We start from the raw sequence: 24827 nt of genomic DNA, 5'->3' as shown, positions 1-24827 counted from the left end.
ACCAAGTTGTAGCATTTCTATATAATGGGGCCATGTGTTATTGTCTTCAAAAGTTGTGCCACTTAATATAAACAAAAATAAAATTTCCTCAAAATTTCATTTGAGTATTAAAAGTTGTTGGGGCCTACTATAATATAAGAAAATATGAAAAATGAGAATAGTTTAGAGCTGGTTAGCCTCAGGGTCTATAGTTATATTTCTATAACCTTCTTGGCAATAGGTAGAGAAGCCTTGTAGGGTTGTCTAGGAGAGCTCTAGGATGTTGGTGGTGGATCTAACTTACATGATATTATAACTAAAATTTTCATGTGTCTATTCATGTTGTAGTTTTAAAATTTTTAATTTCATACTTTTGGAGATAATAAAAAGCTTATTTTTTGTTTTTACAACTTCCTCTTATTTCTTTATTTTTGTTAGGTGTTTGTGGTATTAAGGGGAGTAGCCTTCATCAAGAGATAGTATAGAAGAATTTCCAAATTGTATAGATAAATCTCAAATTGTGAAGAAGTATACGAAAAAACCATGGATGTAGACTTGAGTAATAATCATGAAAACTCTCATGGAAAGGAAGCATAGTAGAAGAGATAGAGGTGCAATTGAAAAGGGTTTTAGAACCCTTTAAAGAATAAGGAAACAATTTTAAGAGGACATCCATAGAGGAATGAATATTGAATCAAGAGATGAAGTGAGGATGAATTTAAAGAAGAAAGGCATGTTAAATAGGAAGGAACACACATAGCTAGTGATCCTAAGGAGAATAGGGTTTTTAGAGCCTTATCAAAGATTTTTAAAATACCCAAGATTGAACTCCATACAATTTTTGGAAAATATTAACCAAAATGAGTTGATTGACTATATCAATGATCTAGAAGAATAATTTAAGTATGAATAAATTTAATATCTTGAGAGGGTCAAATTCTTCAAGGAAAAACATAAAGGGCATGCAAAAATGTGGTGGAAATAGATTCAATTAGAGAGAAGTATAAGAAGAAAAGATAAAATGACAAGATGGTGGGGTAACTGAATCAATAATTTAGTCTTGTTTCCTATGAGATGCATATGCTAAAGAATATACAATGGTTGAAGGAAGAAGGAAGGTATATTTAAGAGTATACATAATAATTATATTGATTTGTGATCAAAGAAAATGTTGAAGATGACAATTAGAAATATGTCCACTACCTTAATATGCTAAGACCAAGTACTCAAGAAGAGTTGATTCTTGTTAGGATGACCTTTACTATTCAAAGGCATACTAGTTTACATTATGAGTGAAAAAAAGTTGAAGAATTTTTTTTTAAGTAAGTAAAGTAAAAAAGTTCATGGTTAAAGATCTAATGGAAGATCTTATGGAGGTTTTAATGAATATTGGAAAACAAATTATGATCCAAGAATAAGTAAGAATCAAAGGGAAAATAATTTCAATCATTTACATGATTAGAACAATAGGAATCAAAAAGGAAGAATAAGGGGGAAAGGGCCAAGAAAATGGATTTTTTGGGGAAATTGTTTCCATTATGGTGAAGAAGGGAATTGAGCCTATAAATGTCCACAATTCTAAGGAAGAAAAAAAATGATAGAGAAAGGTTAGACAACAGTTACACATGTAGAAAAATTCACTCAGTCTAAGTGCTTTGATAATATAGAGATGGAAGAAATCCTCATTATCAGCATAATCCTAATAAATGAAGAGAAGGAATTAGATCAAAGGAATAGCTTGTTTAAGACTAGGTTTTAGTGTGGAGATATGTGTTTTGATGTTATTTTTATAGTGAGAGAACTAAAATTTGGTGTTAGAGGAGATGGTAAAAAAAATATCAAGAGAGAGACACCCGCATCCATATTGGATTGCTTGTTGATCAATGAAAAGTACTTGGTGAAGTTCAAGGTTGGGAGATACCATGATGAGGTCCTATGTGAAATCATACCCATGGTTTCATGTCATATGTTGTTAAGGAGGCCATTCATATTTAACATGCATTTTATACATGATGGTCATGAAGATACTTATTTTCTAACAAAGGATGGATAGTAAAAAAACATGAAGGCACTAAACTAAATAGAAGAAAATGTATGTAGTAATATGAAAGTTTCTATAAGGTATGAGGCATGAACACATGTGTTTTTACTTGGATTTAAAATTATGGTAAATATGAAGCATAATATGCACCTACAAAATTTTCATATTTATTGTATAAGTTTAAGGATATTATATTTGATAATGTGTCTGATGGGTTGGAACTTGTGATAAATATTAGTCATTAGATGGATTTGATTCTAGGAGATAGTTTTCCAACTACATAGGTTGAGAGAATGACTCTAGTAGAAAGAGAATACTTAAATAAAAAAACCATTTGAATTATTATATAAGAGGTTCAATAGAGATAATCTTAGTCTATGTGTTATACTAATAGTACAAGCACCAAAACAAAGGACAATGTAGAATGTGTATTGATTCTACACCCATAAATAAAAATCAAATACATATATTATTTTCCAAGGATGGATATTATTATGGACTAGTTGAGATGATAACCTTATTTTACAAATATAGATCTAAAGAGGAGTTATCACCAAATTTGGATTTTAGAAGGAGATGAATGAAGGAGATCCTTCTAGATGAAGCATTATTTTTATGAGTGATTGGTCATCCCTTTTGGGAAAACCAATGAACCAAGCTTATCCAAATTACTCATGAATGAGGTACTGAAAGAATTTATGGATAACTATACATTTTTTTTTACTTAGATAATATACTCTCATCTTCAATAAGATATCTAAGAATCATATAATAAATATTTGTAGGGTCTTTGAGAGGCAAAGGGAAGAGAAATTATAGATTAATCTTAATAAATAAACATTTTAAAAGATTTTTTTTTCTGTATCTAGGATTTATATTTTCATTAGAATGTCTCAAACTAGACTTCGAGAAGGTGAAGGGTATCCTTGAAAGGCATACTCCAAGGGTTTCTAGTAATGTAAGCTCTTTTAGTTTTTTTGCTATCTTTTAGAGAAATTTTATCAAGAGTTCTAGTAGTGTTTATAGATCCTTAACTAAAATAATAAGAGGGAATATGAAAGATATTTTGTGGACTATAAGAGTGGAGAATGTTTTTTAATTGTTAAAACATAAAGTTACAAAATGACTTATTTGAGCACTTCCATATTTTAATAAGGCATTTAAAGTAAACTATGATGCTATTGGTAATACAATTAGATTTTTTAATATCCAAGATGCTAAACCTATTACTTACTTGAGTGAGAATTTAAATGATGTCAAACAAACATATTTTTTTCTATCTTGAAGAGTTTTATAATATAGTTTAGGTTTTGATGAAGCAAAGACATTATCTTTTTCCTTAGGAGTTGTTCTATGTACTAATCATCAAGATTTTTAATAATTAAATTGTTAGGGAATGTTAAATAAGAAATATTTGAGATATTTTGAGTTTTTATATAAATATACATTTGTTTTGAAATACACAAGTGGGAAGTGTAACAAGGCTTCATATACTCTTAGTGGGAGACAAATTTCGCTAACAAAGATGAATATTGAAGTTGTTGGGTTAAAAAAAATGAGGAATTTATGTCAAGAAGATCCTAATTTTGGTGAAGCTTGTAACAGTTCTATTAAACCTATTACTCTGAAAAGTACTACTAGTTTCAATTTCATCATTTGGGATGGCATTATGTTTATTGGAAGTAAATTGTCCATTCCCAATAGTTATATGATGGAGAATCTCATTGAGGATAAGCATACTAGAGAGTTCACTTGAAATTTTGGTCAAGATTAAATAATTTATATTATTCAGAAGAATTATAATTTCCCATAAGTAACAAAATGTCATCAAATTTATACAAATTTATTGATTATTCTAGTTGAATAAACGATAAAGTCAAAATATAGGGTTATATCAATCATTACCTCTTCTAGAAAAGCCACGGAAGGATATGATTATAGACTTTGTATTAAGATTACCAAGGACTCAATGATGGCATGATTGATTTTTTCCAGTGGTTCCTAGGTTTTCAAGGATGACACATTTCACTCCTTGAATGAAGATTGATGATGGTGTTCATGTGGTAGAATTTCTTTCTAGAGAAGTGGTGAGTGTGCATGGTCTACAAAAGAGAATAATTTCATATCAAGACACAATTTTTTTTGGGTATTTCTAGAGAACATCAGGGAAGAAGTTAAAGAATAATTTTAAGTTAAATTCATCACATCATCCATAAAGTAATTGTTAGATATGAGTGGTGAACAAGATTTTTAAAATTTGTAGTAATTTTTGTTTGTAGATAAAAAAAAGGGTCAAGATTTGATTGTACCACAAGTCAAAATTGGATACCTTAATTATGCCAATAGGAGTAGAGGAAAATAACCATTCTAGCTGGTCTACAAAAGTAGTCTTATAAATACTTCCTGAATTAAGGAGGTTTTGAAAAGGGAAGAAAAGTAGTGGTGAGGTCAAAAAATTTGTAGAGTACATGAAGAACATTCATGATGAGGTGAGGAAGCACACCACAAAATCAAATACTTATTACAAGGATAAGGAAGATGATAAGAGATGGTGAATTCATATTGGAGTTGAATTCATGATTAATTTGAGAAATGAGTGATTTCTAGTGGGAACATATAATATGTTAAAGATAATGAAGTTTAACATGCAAGATATTAAAGATGCATGATTCAAGAAATTCCTTTTGAGTAGACTTTCCTAGTAAAAACATATTTCACTAGTGTTTAACATTTCAAATCCAACAAAGTATCATGAAGGAGGTCTTTAGGATGAGGTCACATGATCATATTGGAAGATTGTAGTAAGTAATTCAGCTACAAAGAAGATTGAAGACATCCTAGATAATTATTTTGTTAGAAGCACGAGAAATATGACACATGAAGAATCTATATTAAAATGGAAAGGATGACCACTTGAAGATTCATCATGGATGACATGGGAGGAGGTTAACTATCATGGTTTTCGTTTGAACACTTGAGATTTCATGGGGTCACTTCTCAAAGTATCTCAAGTGTCTCATGCATGAGCATCATCAATGTAAGGAAAATCTTGCATCACCCAAAAATATTTCTAATTTATCTTTTAATAAGGACTATCTCAATGTAGAGTTTATATTTCTAGAGACATACCCTTGTTTTTTTTTTTTTTTTTGAGCTCACAATATTTTAATTTCATTCTTGAAGGTTCACTTTAGATATCAGTGTGCAAGTAAGATTCATTATGATATCAAGTCTATTTGTAAAGTTACTGATTTTTTTTGGTATTTTTTATAGAGTATAAAACTTTAAACTCTATGTTGAAGGCTCTAGAAGATCTAAAAGGTGTCAAACCATAGGTGAATAGAGCTTGAGAAAGTGAGGTATTAAAGATCATCTCCTCACATTTTTAATTAAATGGGATCACAACAGTCAATCAAAAAAACCAGCACTGAGTTATGGTCTACAAAAATCACGCCACTTGAAGTCAGAAAAAAAAGTTTCTTCAAAATTTCTTTTGAGTTCCATTTTTTTTTTGGGGCTATCCCTTTGTAATAAAATATAAAAAATAATAATAATTTAGGTTTTGTTGGCTTGAGGGACTGGGTTAACTTTCTATAGCAATCTTTAGCAAAGAAAAACTTCCTAAATAAATAAGGCTCAAAAGGTTGTCTAGGATAATTCTAGAATGTTGGTAGTGGGTCTACATTATAAAATATTTTAAGAATGTCTATGCAGAATCTTATGGTGAACTTATGAGCTTTGTAATTCCATAATTTTGGAGATAACCAGAAACCAACTTTTTTTCTTGCCACATGTTACTTTTCTAATTTTGGTATGTGCTTGTGTTAATAAAGGGACTACACTTCATGATAATCATGTTTATAAATAAAATTCAAATTTATGAACTTAATTTTTTTGTTAGAATCTGAAAAGATTAATAACCCAAAAAACTAGTGCAAAGTGTAAATATCTAAACTATGAATGCAAATGATACAAAATCAAAATAGCATCACAGAGTTAGTCTCCAAGAGAGTAATGCAAATGCTGGAAGCAAAATAGCATTAAGAGGATGCAAAAACAAGAGATACAAATACAAGCCAGGTAGCATGTTATATAGGCTAGGAAGAGAGAGGAGGTGGCAACACCAACCAATAAGGAGCAACCATCTATCAGACTAAAGATAGCAAAGTATCTTCCCAAGATAGCTAATTGATGCTCACATGTAGGAAGGTGACACCTCACAACCATTCACCTAATAAGACATGCTTTATTAACCTAAGCGAGATTATTAAAAGTGTAAGAAAAACCTAGCAAAATAGGAAAAATAAAAAACTACACTAACACCCCCCCATAAGCGAAGCTTAGGTGGATGTAGAAATGGGTCCTGGCAAATCAAGCCTGATGAGGTACCCATGTACATAAAATTCCCCCAAAAGAGAGAGAAAAGAGACTCCCCAAAGAAAATTAGGACTCCAAGTGAGAGGAAGAGGCCCCCCCAAAAGATGTAGCATCCTGCTCCTCTAGCAAAGCTTGCAAATTTTGTTCGGTAGATCCACTTACATCGAACAAGTTTTCTTCCCTTAGGAAAAGGGACAAGATCCCAAGTATGGTTCCTCATCAAGGAACTATACTCTTCCTGCATAGTTGTATCCCACTCAGAAATACCAAAAGCCTCATGAAAGGACTGTGGATTTGAGGTAGTAACAATGAAGATATGTAGAGCATCTTGGAATTGTGAACGAGTCTGCTTGGTGTTTGATGTATCTCCAACCTAATCACCTGCAACCTGCCAGGTCTGTGTAGCCCAAAGTGGACCAGAAGATGGAGAATCTAGAGGAGAATCATCAACCTGTGAATGATGACTAGGAGAGGAAGGAGGTGAATCCTCTAAATCACTCTCTGCATTAGAAGTGGAGGTAGAAGACTGCTCAAGTGAATCTGACCCATTAGAAGATCTATCATGTATTCCAAGTGACTCCAATGTCAAAGTAGAAGGCAACGCTATGACCATGCTTTGCTGGTTAAGCTGATGATCTACTCTCCCAATTGTAACTGTAGAATCATTGTGAACCTCATGTATCTCCATTGAATCAGGAGTGAACTCAACCCACTTGCCTAAACCTGTGTGAGTGATCTAGTGTACCGATAGGAGATTAGTTGACAATGAGGGTACATAAGGAACATCATGGAATGTGCCATCCCCCACATCAACAGACCATCTCCCACACACCTCAACAAGAGTGTTATCACCCATCAAAATAGAAGGCATAGTACACGGCTCCAAGGATGCAAGTTCTTCCTTAGATGAAGCCATGTGGTGTGAAGCACCCGAATCAGGAACCCAAGTGGATGGTGAGGAAGCAACTGCAAAAAGGGCCTTGCCCTTTCCTTTCCCCTTGCTATTTTCTTTTTCTTTGTTAGAACCTTCATTAGAACTTTGTTTGATAGACTCAGGAACACTGATATTATTCTTCTCAAGAATGTATGTTAAGTGATCAAGTTGTTTCTGCAAACATTTATGTTCATCATGACCAGGTCTTTTACAATAGGCACATTTGACCTTTTCTTTCTTAGGCTTATCACCCTTGGAAGATGGTGTATCAATAGTTGCTTTTGAAGAAACCAGCATCTAATCCTTCTTCTCCTCGCTATTCTTTTGTTTCTTGTCCTTACTATTGTTGTTACTACTTTATCCTTGTTGTTCTTTTGTGCCTTGGTTGGTAGCCAAGGCATGTGACTTAGAGGACTTAAGAATGCCCATCTGGATTAGCTTGTCCTGTTCTCGAGCGAGATTGACAGCAAAATCATCTAAAGATGGCATGGTGAATTGAGTACCAAGTGCACCCTTAGTAGCATAGAAGATAGAGACAAACATAGAATATTTTGAACTTAGCTTAGAGAGAATACTGAGAATCAGTTGCTCATATTTCTTTTCAATTCCACATTGTTTTAACTGCAGCCTTAGTGATTTCAATTTGGTGAAGAAATCTTAGATTGTGTTGAAATTGCCTGGACTCAAACTAATTAATTCATTTTCCAACATATGACCCCTCATTGAATCTTGTGTGCCAAATAGTGTTTCTAGCTTTGTCCATACTTCATTTGGTGTATCCAAAGACTCAATGTGAAATAGAAAGTCAGGAGAAACAGACAAACACAATGTTCCAAATGCCTCATCACATTTGTTAAACCACTTAGGCTTATCTTCATCTTTAGCAGGTTTAATTTCAAGTCCCATAGTTATCCTATTTAATCCAGCTTTCCTTAAGTGAATTTTCATGCGTGATTTCCACTCAAAGTAATTGTATGGAGTTAGGATGGGCATATTTGTTTGATCCATGATGAAGAAATGCAAAGAAGGAATGCTAGAAAGAAGAGAACCCAGCCACGATAATGCCCCCCCTCTTTACTCAATCAAAGAACCCCCCCCAAAAAATATGATTTGGCACTTTATTTTAGTGCATTTACAACTACCACTAGAAAGAAATACTTAGTGGTCTTGATTTCAATGCATTACAAACCCTCATGAAGAGCATATGCTAGAAGTGAAACTTGGGCACAATAATCAAGGAAACAAATAGCACCAATGTGATCTACTCGAAAAATCATGCACTTTCAAAAAAAAATCACCTCGATACGAGGTCATATGAGAAAGTTATGATCCTCCGAATTTTCCAAAACGAGAACTGTGCACAGTCACGGCTGAGAATCTGCAATTTCTGAAGAGTTCATGCATGAAAATCAAAAAACAACTCCACTAGTGGATAGAGCACAAAAAAATAGCCAAGTTGATAGCAAGAATCATTAAAATCGGAGTCCCTATGAGCAAGAACAAGACATTTGAAAACTACATTCAAATCTGCGACTGCCAACGGAGAGGGGTATTGCTGTAGCTTTCTGCGCTAGATCCTGCAAAATATACAGCTTGCATGCAAAATATAAAAGATACCCAGATGGTTTTTCGGGGCTGCGAACAAAACTCAGAAAATGTTTTTCCTGCTAATGTACAAAAGATGTTGCTATAGTGTAAATCAGACGCCTTTAACAGTAAAAAACAGCTCCAAAAATATAAAAAAATGACCCCAGCAACCAAAATATGACATGCAAATGTTGGATCAACTTCTTAAGTCCATCAATGGCATGTTGGAACCTGCAAAACTGATTGAAAACTCCAAATATGCAAGTTTCTTGTCAAATTTGAGATTGAAACCCCAGAGAAAAACTGTTTTTGTCAAAACTTTTCTGATTCTCTGGATCATCCAAAGATGCAAGAGAAGAGCATACTTCATTTTTCAAAAAACTAAAATAAAGTTTATTTGCCACCCCCCCCCCCCCCCCCCCCCCCAAATCTCTCAAATAAGGAAACTAAAATCTACTCTTGCACATAGAAAAACTCTGATACCATGTTAGAATCTGAAAAGATTAATAACCTAGAAAACTAGTGCAAAGAGTAAATATCTGAACTATGAATGCAAATGATACAAAATCAAAATAGCATCATAGAGTTAGTCTCCAAGAGAGTAATGCAAATGCTGGAAGCAAAATAGCATTAAGAGGATGCAAAAACAAGAGATACAAATACAAGCCAGGTAGCATGCTTATATAGGCTAGGAAGAGGGAGGAGGTGGCAACACCAACCAATAAGGAGCAACCATCTATCAGACTAAAGATAGCAAAGTATCTTCTCAAGATAGCTAATTGATGCTCACATGTAGGAAGGTGACACGTCGCAACCATTCAACTAATAAGACATGCTTTATTAACCTAAGCAAGATTATTAAAAGTGTAAGAAAAACCTAGAAAAATAGGAAAAATAAAAAACTACACTAACATTTTTTTTTCCCACATCTTATGATTCATCCTTCATCTATCTGTATTTATAAAGATATTGATATTGTGTGCAAATTTTGTAGTCTCCTATATCCTTAAGTTTATAGGGATAAAAATATCTAATATCGTTTACATTAAATATTCCATAAGGTGCATGTGAAAGGTCCTCATCAAGGTCATTTTGCATGGATTTATGTTGATAATTATTAAATTTATAGCATGTTCTATTCTTGATATCAATAGGAATAGAAGTATACATTTGCACAAGTCAATGATGGATGGGGTTCTTAATATTTCTTTGAATGCATGAAACCTCTATGCAAATTTCCTTCAGTTCCTTTACAAGAAAATAAAAAAATTTGAAAGGTTTTAAATGATACCATAGAGCCCATTTTATTTTTCTTTGAGATATTTTTAATTTTTTTTTTTAATAAATGCCACTAAACTCCAAATTTTGTTTTTATATCTATAGAGAATTTCAAAGTATTTAGAATTTCTCTAAAACATAAGACTTTGATACCAATTGTTTGAAGTAGGGAACAACAATAGGAGATATTGAATCATTACTCTAAATATTTCAATTAATTTTAAGCAATTAGAGAGCCCCAAAATAATAGAAATAAAAAGTTAACTCGAATAAAAAAATGTAAACATCAATAAACTCATGACAACATGATGTTTGCATGGAAAGAATTTAAGGGAATAAACATGATGGTGATGGTACCAAAAGTAATTTAATTTGTATGTGGAATAACTTTGTTAAAGTTTTAGTTACAAAAGGGTTAAATGGATAATTATTCAAAGTTATAGCCTAAAGCACATTACTCAAATACCAAAAGAGTAGGCTGTGAACCAAATGATTACAAGATAATGGCCACAATCCTAGAATAGTGTACTACTGAGAATATAAACTCGAAGATAACATCACCAAAGTAATAATTTTTCTATGTAAGTGGATTATTATAAATGTAACCTTACTAACTTGTATCTTTAAATATTTATTAAGTCACCTATATATCGTAAATGTTTATCTATAATTTTCTTTCAAAATTAATAGAGAACTCAATCTAATATACCAAATCTTAAGAACGAATATCTAGCAATTTGAGTCCAACAACAAAATAAGTAATGTGTAAAATAATGGAAACATCATCTTTTAAATCTCCATACTAACCTTGAATGAAAGTAAATGTGATATCACAAGGTCAGCTCAACCAAAATAAATTATAAAGATAATTGCATTCGCTATGATAGAATCACCAATTGATCCAACATGGCTATGTTGCTATGACCTCTATAATCATTCCTACATTTGTAATTCATAATACCTGAGAATTTTTCTATATAGATCCATAAAATAACCCAGTATATTATCTTGTTCATTCATATATAGTCAATTTATAACACAAACTTAAGTATCTATGAAATCTATCAAGTGACCAAGATAATAGACAACATACAAATCATACAAATCATCTATAGTACTCTCTAGCTAACATGACTGACATCATTATTTATATGATATGTGAGTGTATTGACATAATAGAAATTTTTTAATTAACAAAATATATATATTAAAAAAATACTTTACTTGACAAATAATTTTTTTGAAAACAAAAAAGTTATTAAAAAATTAAAAATAATAAAACCAATTCCTTATTATAATCAATCAATCTATTCTTTATATTTGATTTCTTCTCATATAAATTTCCATATTTCTTTTCCTTGCAGTTCCCTAATCCTTAAACATAAACAACTTGAAATATTCTACGCCCGAGAAAAACAACAAGAGAAAGGTATGATAAATGTACCAACTTATTAAATATTTTTCATTATTTACAACTTGCATTTAGGTTACTTTTAAATTCCATTTTAAATTGTAAAGCATCTATCGGTCTCTTTATGCATTTTTAATATTCAATCAAATGCCAAGTGAAACTTGAAGATCCACCAGCTTTTGTTATTACTTCCTTGTCGCCCAAGTAAATATAAAATATCAAACGCATGCATTGCAATGAAGAATAAATATATTTCTTCCTCGATCTGTTAAATTAGGTCTTTTAAAAGGGACTTTTGAACCAAGATGAAGAAAATAGTAACGTATTACGCAATAATAATTTCAGTACTTCCTTCCAATCCTCCCAGAAGATATTGAAGAAAATTGCGACTCTTCTTCAATAGTTGAAAATTAACAATACTGTGGATTGGCATTATAAAACAAACATATGGTACCAACAAGTCAAAAGCTCCTCCTCAATATACCAATCTCAGTAACGGCGGAGGCCGTAGTGAATAACCGACATTCATTATGTTCATGCAGTCCCGAGTTGGTACTGATGACCTAACAGCAAGTTCATGTTCATTGAACTAAATAAACTAAATATACTGATAACCCAACAGCAAGTTCATTGAACTAAATATACTGACTAGGAAAGTCAAATGGATTGGCTTTAAGTGTACGATGATGCCAGAGCATGAGCACGTAGTATGGCTGTGTTGATCATATAATTGTACTTTCTATTATCAAAAGCTTACGGCCAACTATATCCAGTCATATCATATTTGCTTCAATCCAAAAACACTTTGTACCTCGTTGACGTAGTTTGGGGCGATGTCTATCTAGCTGATTTTTTTTGTACCTGACGTGAAATTTTCTTTGATTTATTAATTAATTTAGAAATTACAGAAGTACGGCTCTGGAAGTTTTAAATTAATTAATAAATCAAACAAACAGTCATGTCAGGTGCATTCCTTCGGCTATTTAGCCAGGGGCGTAGTTTGATAGCTAGAAAGTTTGATGAGACACTAAATTATTCTGCAAACGGGTCTGTAATAAATCTGTCCTTAATCATCAATTGTATCTAAAACCATTTTGTATTCCCGATGATAAAGTTTTCCTTTGACATTAACTAAATGTGCATTTTAATCTGCTATTAATAACTCCATAATTTCAGTAACAGCAAGCCTTTGTCAGTATGATTGCTTCCAAGTTTTGCCTCGACATTAATTAAATATACTTATCAGTCTCTAATTAATCGTTCAATAATATCAGTATCACCAAGCGTTTGACACCCTCATTGCTTCAAAGTTTGTTTAGACATTAGTTAAATATGCATGTGACTGTGTAATAAATCGTTCCATATAATTAGTACCACAAACATTTGCAAACCATATAGTCTGTATGAAGAAGCTCGTGGATCTTGTACAAGTGCCACAATCTAGTCAAATCACCAATGTGAAGTTATGGGAGGAATTAACATCTCAACCATAGAAAGTACAATAGCAGTTTGGTAAAAAAAACATTAAAGCCCTTTATAGAGGGAGACAAATTATGGACACTTGGAAAAGTAAAATGCAGTAGGAAAGGAGATCTCTACCTCTTTATCATCACTTCAATTCATAGAATACTTTAAATTTTTCACAATTATATATTTTACTGGCTTAAGTAGATTGTGTCTGGAATTAACTATGAGTTTATTGACTTTTATAAAGTGGAATAACAATCACTGTCGTAGATACTGTTGGGACAACACTATCTAAAAGGCAGATTTGACAACCTGGTTTACATTTAAATATGTATTTTAAAGGATGCTTTCAGACTCTGGTTGCAAGGGACAAATGAACCTGACAAACTTCCTTGGGAGATATCAAAGCAATTATTTGGAAACAATCAAGTAATTGCAACGTGCTGGACTTGATTATATTCCCCATCACTTCTTTATAATTTGTTCCATGGCCGTAGTCGCAAACTTAGGGCAATTTTAAATCAAAAAGTGTGCGGAGGAAAATCTTTGTTTATTCTAATGCAGGCATTCGAATCTAACAATATTTGAACACGTTTTATTCTTCAGAGTTTTGGATTGCAATGAGATTTGATATGCAGTTGACAATTAGGCAAGAGAGTGACGGTTCATGGGCAACTGTTGACAATTTTAAATTCATGTTAAAAATAAAGCATGCGGTAATCCTAGGCTAATGCAAATGAAAACAATTTATTATCCAAGGCTTACAAGTGTTAAATGAAATTAAGATTAAATATTAAAGATTTTAGCTTCAATACGAATTGAGTTTAGATTAGAATTGAATTTAGATTGGGCAATATACTATTGCAATCGTTTCAACTTAACTACTGATTAATCTTTCTAATTTCAATTAATTATATCTATGTAATTATACTTTGGAATTTTGATTTTTGATTCTGAGTTTTTTAATTTCTAAAATCAATTAAATTATTTTACTTCAATTTAATTAGGTGGCATATATGAGTGGATTTCAAGGAATCCCTATCTACTAGCTATATTTTAACATGTGTCCCTTCATAAATCAAATTTAATTTAATAAAATATGCAATACATAAATTATAATGAATAGTTTATCAATTTAAATAAAATACTAATATACTAAGATAGAACTAACTTATAATAGTGGCATTACATTTATATCACAATATTTTTATACTCTTGATATTATTACTCACTATATTCATCAGCTTAGAAAAGATGCTAACCTGTTTTAGAAAATTCAGTCATCTTTCATCCTTTGGCTTATTTGGAAATTAAGAAATGAGGCTAGGTTTCAAGCAACTGATAGGTCTCTTACTAGTTTTCTTAGAGAACTCACTCATTTCAAAATTGCTTCACAAGTTTGTTGCATGATGAATTTGGAACAGGAGAAGTTGTTGAGGTTTCACGGAGATGGACAAGCCTCTATGTTCATTTATGAGATGAAGGATGGTTTTGAATGGGTAACCATTGTGGATAACCAGACTACATTCGATGAGGCACTTGAGAAGCTAATTCAGGACATTAGAGATAACAAAGGCACTAACTTTGATAAACTTGAGACATTTACCCAAAGCATGGAGTGTAAGTAGTTGGTTTGGATGGAGGGCTCTCTAGGCTAGGCCACTTGGATTGAGAATCTTGATGATGTTCTTCATTAGGAGATTGCTCCCCTATTTTTTTATCACGCATTTTGTTACATGCTCTTTCTCTTTGTTTAATGTTTGTACTTATTAAAATTTTGATGACTTATGACTAAACTATTATAACTTACAATACTTACGATAATTACAAGCCACCATGTGGCACTTATCATTATTTTATGATTATATTAATTTAGTTTATACAAGATTAAACTTAAGGATTAACATTGGTCGAAGAATTATGAAAATGCCTATAAATTTTTTTATTTAATTATTTTATTTATTTTTTTCAAATATTTATTCATAAGAAATTAGTATTTTTTCAAAATACAACAATTGAATTTAGTAGTAAACAACAATAGATATAGAATGAAAGCATAGAGAGTAAGATAGATTTGGATTAAAGATAGAGACAAGGATTTGGATTTAAAATGTGCAAAGTTGATAATGTCAAACAATAATTTTGGCTACACTAATCTTGAGGTGATGAAAGATTTGGAAAATGATTGAAAATATACTTAGTAGGCTCTATACAATTATTTCTCAAAAATTAATCATTGTAGTATGAGAAGGGTGCTAGGAAGCCTCCTCTAAGCCTTCTCATTTGTCCAATGTCTATCATAAATAATATTTTTTTCTTTCATAATTTATTTAATCCTCAATCTTGGATGTAATCCATGTACACATAAAAGTGATAATATGTTTTTTCTACTTCAGGACTTTCTTAAGTCAAAACCTATGTCAGTCTTATGTCATCCATAAAATCTACCATGATGAAAAGAGTGTGTAATGCTAATGGTATTTATTGAATCAATAATGAAGTGCCAAAATGACAAGGTTGCATTAGCTACAAAACTCATTCATACACTTTTATATAATTACACTAATAAATATAAATGACAAATATGAATTTATTCTTGAATGTAGAATCCTTGTAGTTTATGGACTCTATATGTTTTTAGATTAGTCATTCATAATTATAGTGATTTCTTCATTTTCCCTCTAGTTTTCCTTTCATATATTTTAATGAATGATTGAATGTGTTATTTATATAGAAGTCATGCAAGAACTTTTAATGTGGGATCATAAGAAATGTTAAAATAAAGAAAATTGAGATATCACTAAAGCTCATCATATTTAAAATTTGAACCACTTTTGTACAATCTAGAGTAATAAGAAACTAGCCCCGCTCAAAGGAAACCTTCAAAGGGAAAAGAAAAGTATTAGAGCCCTAAAAATATGAGTTGATATTTGAAATGAAAATTGTTTAGGATTCAGTTTTCAACTTCTTTTAAAACTATAGGATAGCATAATGCATAAATGATCTTAAATTGATCGAAGTGAAACCACACTGTAGGAGGTGTAAAATGAACCTAAGTATTTAAGATGTGCAATTAGAAATAGTGCATTATAATCCCTATTTCAATAAAATATATTATACTTGTCAGGTTATCTCCTCATCTAATTATGATCTAGATCTGTATTAACTTCTTTCCTTTACTAATATTCCTTTTTCATATTTCTATTACATTCCCATATTTTTTCCATTCGATATTTCTATATTTTTCTCAAATTAATGTAATTATCCCCCTTTGACAACAATACATAAGGCAGTTTTTGGAGATCTTCTGCAGTCAATTTTGGATTGGGGGTTTTATTGTTTGCATGGCAGGGCCTGGGATTTCTTCTCTGTTGGTGAGAACAAATGGTTCTTCTCCAACTATGCATGCAATGCGATCTGAATCGTTTTATTTAGGGGAGAGCTCCAAGCTGAAAAAAGTTAATGGTTGTCTTCCGCGTAGCCATGATCGCCCTGTTCTGGTTATTCCTCCAATGGCTGTAATGGAGGACATTGATTATTGGACCAAGCATGCTTTGATATGCAAATTTCTTGGAATCCGAATTTCCCTATCCGCTCTTGAGGCATGGATCCACCGCTCTTGGCAGGTGGAAGGTGATATGGAGATTATGTTGGTAGGGAATAGTTATTTTTTTGTTGTATTCTCTTGCATGTCTGATTGTGATCGTGTTTTTGAAGGAGGCCCTTATTTCTACAACAATGTGGGGTTATTTGTCAAACCTTGGCATTCAGGTTTTAATTCTGCTGAGGATCTCCCTTCAACAATACCAGTTTGGATTCGCTTTCCTCGTCTTCCCTTGGAATTTTGGCGTGAAGACATCCTTCGACAAATTGCTGGTTTGTTGGGGAAGCCAGCTACGATCACACATCAAACCCTCGATAAAAAGGTTATTTCTTTTGCTAGAATTTGTGTTGAAATTAATTTGATTAACTCATTACCAGATTCTTTGGAAATTTGTCTGGGGGATTCTTCTTGGGTGCAGTAGTTAGATTATGAGTCCCTCCCTTTTCGTTGCCGGATTTGTCATGAGTATGGTCATTTACTGCGGCAGTGCCCCCGTAACTCGAGTTTCAAAGGATTGAATCGGTCTACAGCTGGAAATGCTGGTGGTTTGGCAGATACTACAGGGAAAGGACAATCTCAAATGGTTAATACTACCAAGGGGATGAATCCACATGATGCTACAGGTAAGGGTAAGGCTCCAATGCAGGATAAGGATGGATTTACCCCTATTCGTCCTCGAGCTAAGGGACGTGGTCAAAAGAGGCCTTTGAAAGAAAGATTATCTGATTCAGGTTTTAACCGTTTTGAGGTGCTGGATAGTATGGTTCTAGAGGAGGGTATTCCTCCTCCTATCTCTTCTGATACAGCTTGCCCAGATGAGAGATCTGTTCCTAATGATTCTTGTGGGGCATTTCAAGTTGTAGTATATCAAAATTGTGAGGTTCCTGTAGCTCCTGTGACAGCGGCTCTGGTGACTCCTGCAGTGTTGGAAGATGATGATGTTGTTTTGGCTGACTTGGTTAAGGATGTGCTACCATCAGGTAAGGGCAAGGGATCTCCTCTCCCCTTGGGGTTGCTGCCTCGACCCTTTAAGCGGGCTTCTTCTTCTCCCCCTCTAAGGAGCGGGCGCAAAACAGACCAAGAGAAGATTAAACTCACAGGAGATATATTGATTGAGTTTGGTTCAGTGAAACCTTTGGATTCTCATTTTCCCAAATCTACCCAATGATGATTATTCTCTCATGGAATGTAAGGGGGTTGAATAGCATCCCTAGACAAAAGGCTATTCATAACTTGGTGGTTGATCATAGTCCTGATGTTTTTTGTATCCAAGAGACTAAGCTCTCTGTGGAGTCTATGGTCCAACATGCCTCTAGTATTTGGTCTCGTGGCCAATGCCAGTGTGTTGGGGCAACAGGCAGTGCTGGTGGTTTAGCTATATTTTGGGATCCTCAAAAAATTTCTCCTCTTGGCTGGATGTCTTCTCGCTCAGCTCTCTCTATGGTAGCTTCTGCTCTAGACTCAGGAGAGGTAATCATGGTTACTAATGTGTATGCACCTGTTGATCTTGTGGGAAAGGAGGAACTTTGGGAACATATTCAATATGTTAGAAATTGTCATCCTTATCATCCTTGGGTGTTAGCAGGGGACTTCAATTCAGTTTTAAGTCTGGAAGAGAAGCATGGTGGTTTGGCTAGATTGGGGCCTTCTTCTGCTCTTCTTCGGCAACACATATCTCTTTTGCATCTCTCTGATGTTAAGACTTCTAATGGCCTTTATACCTGGAATAATCGCAGGACTGGTGCTGCTGCTATCTTAGAATGCCTGGATAGATTTCTTGTTTCTTGCTTCTGGCTTAGTGGCACCCTTACTATCTCTTCAGAAATCCTTGATTGGAGGGGTTCAGATCATTGGCCAATCAAATTTTTTGCTATAGGGGCTTATGTTCCGAAGCATCCTCCTTTTAAGTTCCAGTTGATGTGGCTTCATGACTCCTCTCTTCATGATTTTGTTTTTTGTTGGTGGAAAGATGGTGCCCCTGCATATGGTACTGCAATGTTCTCATTTTCTAAAAGGCTTCAATATGTTAAAAGGCAGCTCAAGATATGGAATAGGGAATGCTTTGGGAATCTTCACTTTATGAAGAGGCTTGCTCAAGAAAATCTTGATGTCATCATAAGGGAGATTAGAGATCGGGGTTTCTCGGAGGATCTTGGCCAGGCTGAATCCCTTGCTTCTAGAGCTCTAGAAGAATGGGAACTTCGAGAGGAAATTTTTTTAAAGCAAAAGGCTCGAGTTGATTGGCTCCAGGAAGGTGATCGAAACACTGCCTTTTTCCATAAAATAGTGCAATCTTGCCGGAATCAAAGCACTATCTCTTCTTTGGTTAATTCTCAAGGTATCCAACTAAATTCTTTGCCAGCTTTGTTCCAGGAGGCTATTTTGTACTTCTCTACCCTCTTCTCTGAGGACTCTCCTCCTGCTGATAATGAAGAAAATATTATTTTGTCCTGTATTCCTTCCCTTATCACTTAGGAAATGAATGATTATCTCATGCGTCCTATCTCTTTGGAAGAGCTGGAGGTGGTGGTCTTTGGCATGCCTAAGGGGAAGGCTCCTGGTCCTGATGGTTTTCCAGTTGAATTCTTTCAGGAATTTTGGGACATCATTAATCATGATTTGTTGGAGGTGGTTAAAGAATCCTATGCTAGCAAGCAGATGCTTCGAGCTTTGAACTCTACATTCTTGACTCTTATTCCTAAGAAAGAGGGTGCTAATCAATTGGAGTTTTTTAGACCAATTGCCTTATGTAATGTGGTCTACAAAGTTATTACTAAGCTGATTGCTGAGAGACTGAAAAGGTGGCTTCCCATTATTATCTCAGAAGAACAAGGTGGTTTTGTTGCTGGAAGACAAATTTTGGATGGGGTGGTTATTGCTACTGAGGCTATTCACTCTATGGCTACTTCAAGGGAGAGAGCCATTTTTGTTAAGCTGGATATGGCTAAGGCCTACGATAGAGTTAAATGGAGCTTCCTAAGGAGTATTCTTCTTTCTTTTGGATTTAGCTCTGACTGGGTGAGTTGGATTATGAGTTGCGTTACTTCTGCCTCTTTTTCTATTCTTATTAATGGTCAACCTTCACAACTATTTGGTGCTTCTAGAGGCCTCTGCCAGGGTGACCCTCTCTCCCCATATCTATTCATCATCATGGCTAAAGGCTTGGGCAGATTCATTAAGCATCAGGTGTCCCAAAATTCTATTCAAGGCTGGCGGTGGGGTAATGGCTTACCTTCTCTTTCCCATTTTCAATTTGTTGATGATTCTCCTCTTGCCGGTCTTGCTAGGATCAAGGAAGCTGAAGCCTTTCGACATGCTTTGGACGTTTATTTGGCAACTTCAGGCCAGAAAGTTAATGAGCACAAATCTTTCATTTACTTTTTTAACACTCCTAATTCTATTCAGCACAGGATTGTTGGTATCCTACGGTTTCAGATAGGTTCACTTCCTCTGACTTATCTTGGCATTCCTATTGCTGTTTCTAGGTAGCCATGTCTCTTCTAGCAAAATTTGATTACCAAGCTTCAGGATAAGGTAAATCATTGGACTCATAGATGGCTTTCTACTACTGCCCGGGTTACTCTTCTTCAAGCTGTTATCCAAGCTCTTCCTACTTATAGAAGCATGGTTCAGGCTGCACCTATTTACTTTCTCAAGGAGTTTGATGCTCTTTCTCGACAATTCCTTTGGAGTGGTAATTTGCATAGTACTAAATGGAGTTTGGTTAATTGGGCAACTGTTTGTAGGCCTAAAAAGGAGGGTGGTCTTGGTCTTCATTCTGCTCTATTGAGTAGACAAGCTTTGGCTGCTAAACTTTATTGGCGATGGTGCTCTGGACAGCATCAACTTTGGGCTCGTATTATCACTCATAAATATTTTCATGGTGCTGATCCTTGCTCTGTTTCTGCACTTCCTCTTGAAGGTCGTGGCTCAATGGTTTGGCATACTTTGAAGATAAGTGCAATGTTGGTGAAGAGGGGTCTGTTCTGGATATGTAAAGGAGGTTCTCAGGCTTTGTTTTGGTCTGATGCTTGGGATGGATTCCCTTCCATTTTATCCATATACCCTCATCTTCAGCCTCTTTGTGACTCTTTTCTTGCCGCTGGATGGGATAAAGTCGCTCATTACAAGACTCCTTATCAATTGGGACCTGTTGTTGGTTATAGATGGAAGCATTCCTCTGATTGGCCTCCTAGAGGTATAGACATGGATCGTCAGGAGCTTTCTCAAATTTTGGCCTCTAGAGAGTGTTCCTCTTTGCTTGGTCCAGATGTATTGGCTTGGGGCGGTACCTTGTCTGGTAAATATCATGTCACTGCTAGGTATCAGGAGATAACTAGACAATTATTTGGGGATGCTGAGGTCCCTTGGTGGAAGCAAGTCTGGAATAAAGTTTCTTGGTCCAAGTGCAATTTTTTCATGTGGCTAGTGGCTCACAACCATTGTCTTACCTGGGATAATCTTTGTAAACATGGATTTCAGGGCCCCTCTTATTGTGTTTTGTGTGGTAATGGAGAGGAGTCTGTCTCCCATCTGTTCTTCCATTGCTCCTATTCTACTCAGATATGGCACCTTTGGTGGAGCGCTTGGGGTTGCTCTTGTCGGCATGCTTCCTCTTTGCCTGAGTTCTGGGCTCGCTTGGGTAGTGCTCCCTCCAAGTCTTCTTCTCTCCATGCTGCTTGGATTGCTGGCCCATCTTTCATGCTTTGGCATATCTGGTTGGAGAGGAATCGTCGCATATTCCAAGATGTCCAGCTTGGTGTTTTGCATCTTTGGTGGAAAATATCACATTCTCTCTAAGAAACTATTCTTGTGAAGTGTGAGCTTGATGGGGGTATGGATCCGGTTGATCTTGCTATCTGTAATTGCCTCAATTTTCATTTGCAGGATGGGGTTGCGGCTCATAGGTTTCCTTCTATGTCTAGGCAGCTTCACCATCAGAGGAAGGGTCGGGTTAACCAGGATGGGCACTGGACTCCTCCTCCCTGTGGAGTTTTGAAAATTAACACTGATGGTTCTTCTAGTGGGAATCCTGGTCCGGCTGGTATTGGCGGAGTGGCTCGTTGTAGTTCTGGGAATGTTAAATTTTTCTTCTGAATTCATAAGGGTGATTATACTAACAATCTCATGGAAGCTCAGGCTATTTTATATGCTGTGGAATAGTGTTTCTTGTGGGGATGGAGTAAGATTATTTGTGAGTCTGATTCCCAAGCGGTGGTGAACATGCTTTCTTCGCAAGAGCTTGAGGATGTTAGTTGGCAGCTGGCCACTATTGTTAAGCAGATTCTTTTCTTCTCTTCCTCTTTTCAGTTCATTAGGTTCAAGTATATTCCGCGAGAATGGAATAGACCTGCTGATTGTTTAGCCAAATGGGCTTCTAGTCATAATCTGGGTTGGAATGTTAGGGATAGGGGGCAACTGTCCTTTGAGATGGTGCAAGAATTTGATGATCTTGTTGCTCAGGATCAAGCTCCTTGTTGAGCTCTCCTTGTTGTATTCCTTTCTGTCTTAATAAATTTTTACCCCTCTTTTTGCAAAAAAAAAAACAATACATAAGGCATTATACCTTTTCTAAACTTGCACATAATCTGATATCCTTGTTGATCCTACGATTCTTCTTATTAACTATTCCATTCTAGAGAAATTTCTATTTCCTTCAATTCTTGTAAGAATGTTCTTTTGATTGCCTCATGAATGGATGCATATTCAATCTTCCTAGTTGACTTCTAATAGGGGTAGAACCCCAAGTCTACTCTGTAGGTGGTGAAAACATCCCCTTGGTAATAGTTGGTAGAGATATTGATAGCTTGTTCTTTAGTCAGAATGTATTCCAAGTTAACTTCTTTAGGATTTGATCAATAAGATGTAACAATAGCACCTAGAGGAAAGGTTGAGTTATGATTATGTAATGAAGTACAAGGATTAGTTAAGATAGTGATGACATGATGTATTGATAATCTACTAAAGGTTACAAAGGCTAGTTACACTTAAAGATTTTAGAAAAGAAAGTTACACAAAGTTTGACTACCAAGCTTGACCGAGTGGATAGCATGTGTCAAGAAAAGTTAGTGCAAGCCAAGTAGAAAATTAGTTGGAGCTGAGTAAAAAAAAATTCTAGTGTATTCCAAGAAAAATAGTGGATGCCAAGTAAATTTTAATGGATGTCAAGCACCAGTAAACTTTGGTTGATAATGTGTGATTACACAATTGATGCTAAGCAACACAATATGTGTCAAGCATCAAAAGTTTGATAATGTTGAGCTACTACATTATTTAAAAGATAGCAGATTTGATGAATCTGAAACAACTAGTTTATATTCTTGGAATTTGTGAACTAGGAGGAAGATAAGAATGATGAGCTGGTGGAACAAAATTTGAGGTAAACCATTTTTAGGTGAAATCAAAGAGGATTCTAGGAGAAGCTTCTAGAAGAAAGATAGAATATGGGATAGATACATTGTATTTTATCTAATCCATCCCAAACCTAAAATGGACAATTGAAAATAAAGTGACAAAGTATCTTCATTTCCTATTTATAGGAATGTTTGGTCATTAAGTAAAGAGATCATAGAGTCATGTGCAAGAACCTAAGAGAGAAAAGGTTTTTCTTCATCAAGTGACCTAAGAGGAAACTGCATTGGCATGCTAAGCAATAAGGCTTAAGGAGGTTAATTCTTGAAGGGTGAACAAACTATAAGAACTTCAAAGTATGAAGACCATTAGAATTGAAGACTAAATAGACATCTTTAATCTGCAAGAGAAGTTGTAAGTTGTATCAGATCAAAGCTCTACTATTACACTCTAACAATTGTGTTAGTTTAGGGTAAATCCTTTTGATTAAGGTTGACCTAAGAGTTATTTGTAGATCCTGTAATTGGGTGGCATTCCAAGTGAACAGCCTAAAGTCCTCCAACAATGCTCACTCCTAATAGGGTGATTGAGATCCTTTAACTAGGTCACATTTAACAGTGTATATTGTAACCTTTAATATGTTGGCCTTTCATAAGGCATCACTTCAAAAGAGTGAAAAGAGTAGCATGTTACTAGTGGTTTTTCCCAAATTTGGTTTCCACGTAAATCATTATGTCAAGTGTGTTGATGAATCTATTATGTTTCATGCTTTACATTTCATCAAGTTGATTTGATAGTAACCTACAAGTTTTAGAGATTGCATAATCTTATGAATGCATCCATGAGTATAAATGTTTTATGGGTTCACTAAGCTGAGAGAAATTTTTTATTTGTACATCTAGACCTTGAATAACCGATTCATGCCCCTTCTCAATTATTATAAAAGAATTCCAACATTTTTGTGATTATTTCTTTTTGTTCTTTGATAACTCCTTTATCAATGGATTCCTTTTTCACAAAAACAAAAACTATCTCTTGATAATCTCCTTCTACATCATCATCATTGTCCTCATCTTCAATTTTGTAACAAGCTTTCCTCCCTTTTGGTTGAAAATATTTGTTCCTTTTGTACTAGTTCATCTTTTATTCACTCTACTCCTTCCTTGTCTTGTTAGGAAATTAATGTGTGAAGTGACCATTTTGTCTATAATTCCAACATGCAATAAGATTCTCTCCTTTATGTATACCTTTCCCATTGGGAAATACTTTTTCTATTAGAGCTTCAAATTATTCTAATTCTTTTTCCTCTACTACTAAACCTTTGTATGCACCATCATAAAAATATATTCTCCTATGTTGTGTATCTTCACTTGTTGATGCTTGGGGTGCTATTTTATTAACTAGTTGACTATTACCATAGTTATTTAACTCAAACACCATTAATCTACCAACAAGTGAATCAATGATATTTTTAATCTATTAATAGTTATTAGATTTTGTATAGTTGAGGTTAGGATTCCATATCTTTGAGGTAAGAGTCTCATCATCTTTCTTACTATTTCATTTTCATCAATAGGACCTCTAGCTCATTTAATTGCAAAACCAATTTATTTTACTCTTGTCTCATATTGTGCAATAATCTCATTCTCATTCATTTTCATGAAATCTAGTTTTTCTTTTAGTCCTTCCACTTTAGTTTCTAGAACATGCACGTGTCTCCTCTGCATACTTTCAAAAAAGGTCCCATATTTGCCTAGCCATTTTTATACCTTCTATATCAACATATCTTGAATTCTTT

Source organism: Cupressus sempervirens, chromosome 4, assembly GCF_028749045.1.
Source record: "Cupressus sempervirens isolate cs-2001-9-10 chromosome 4, ASM2874904v1, whole genome shotgun sequence".
Classification (NCBI taxonomy): Eukaryota; Viridiplantae; Streptophyta; class Pinopsida; order Cupressales; family Cupressaceae; genus Cupressus; species Cupressus sempervirens.
Note: the sequence above shows the minus strand (reverse complement) of the source record.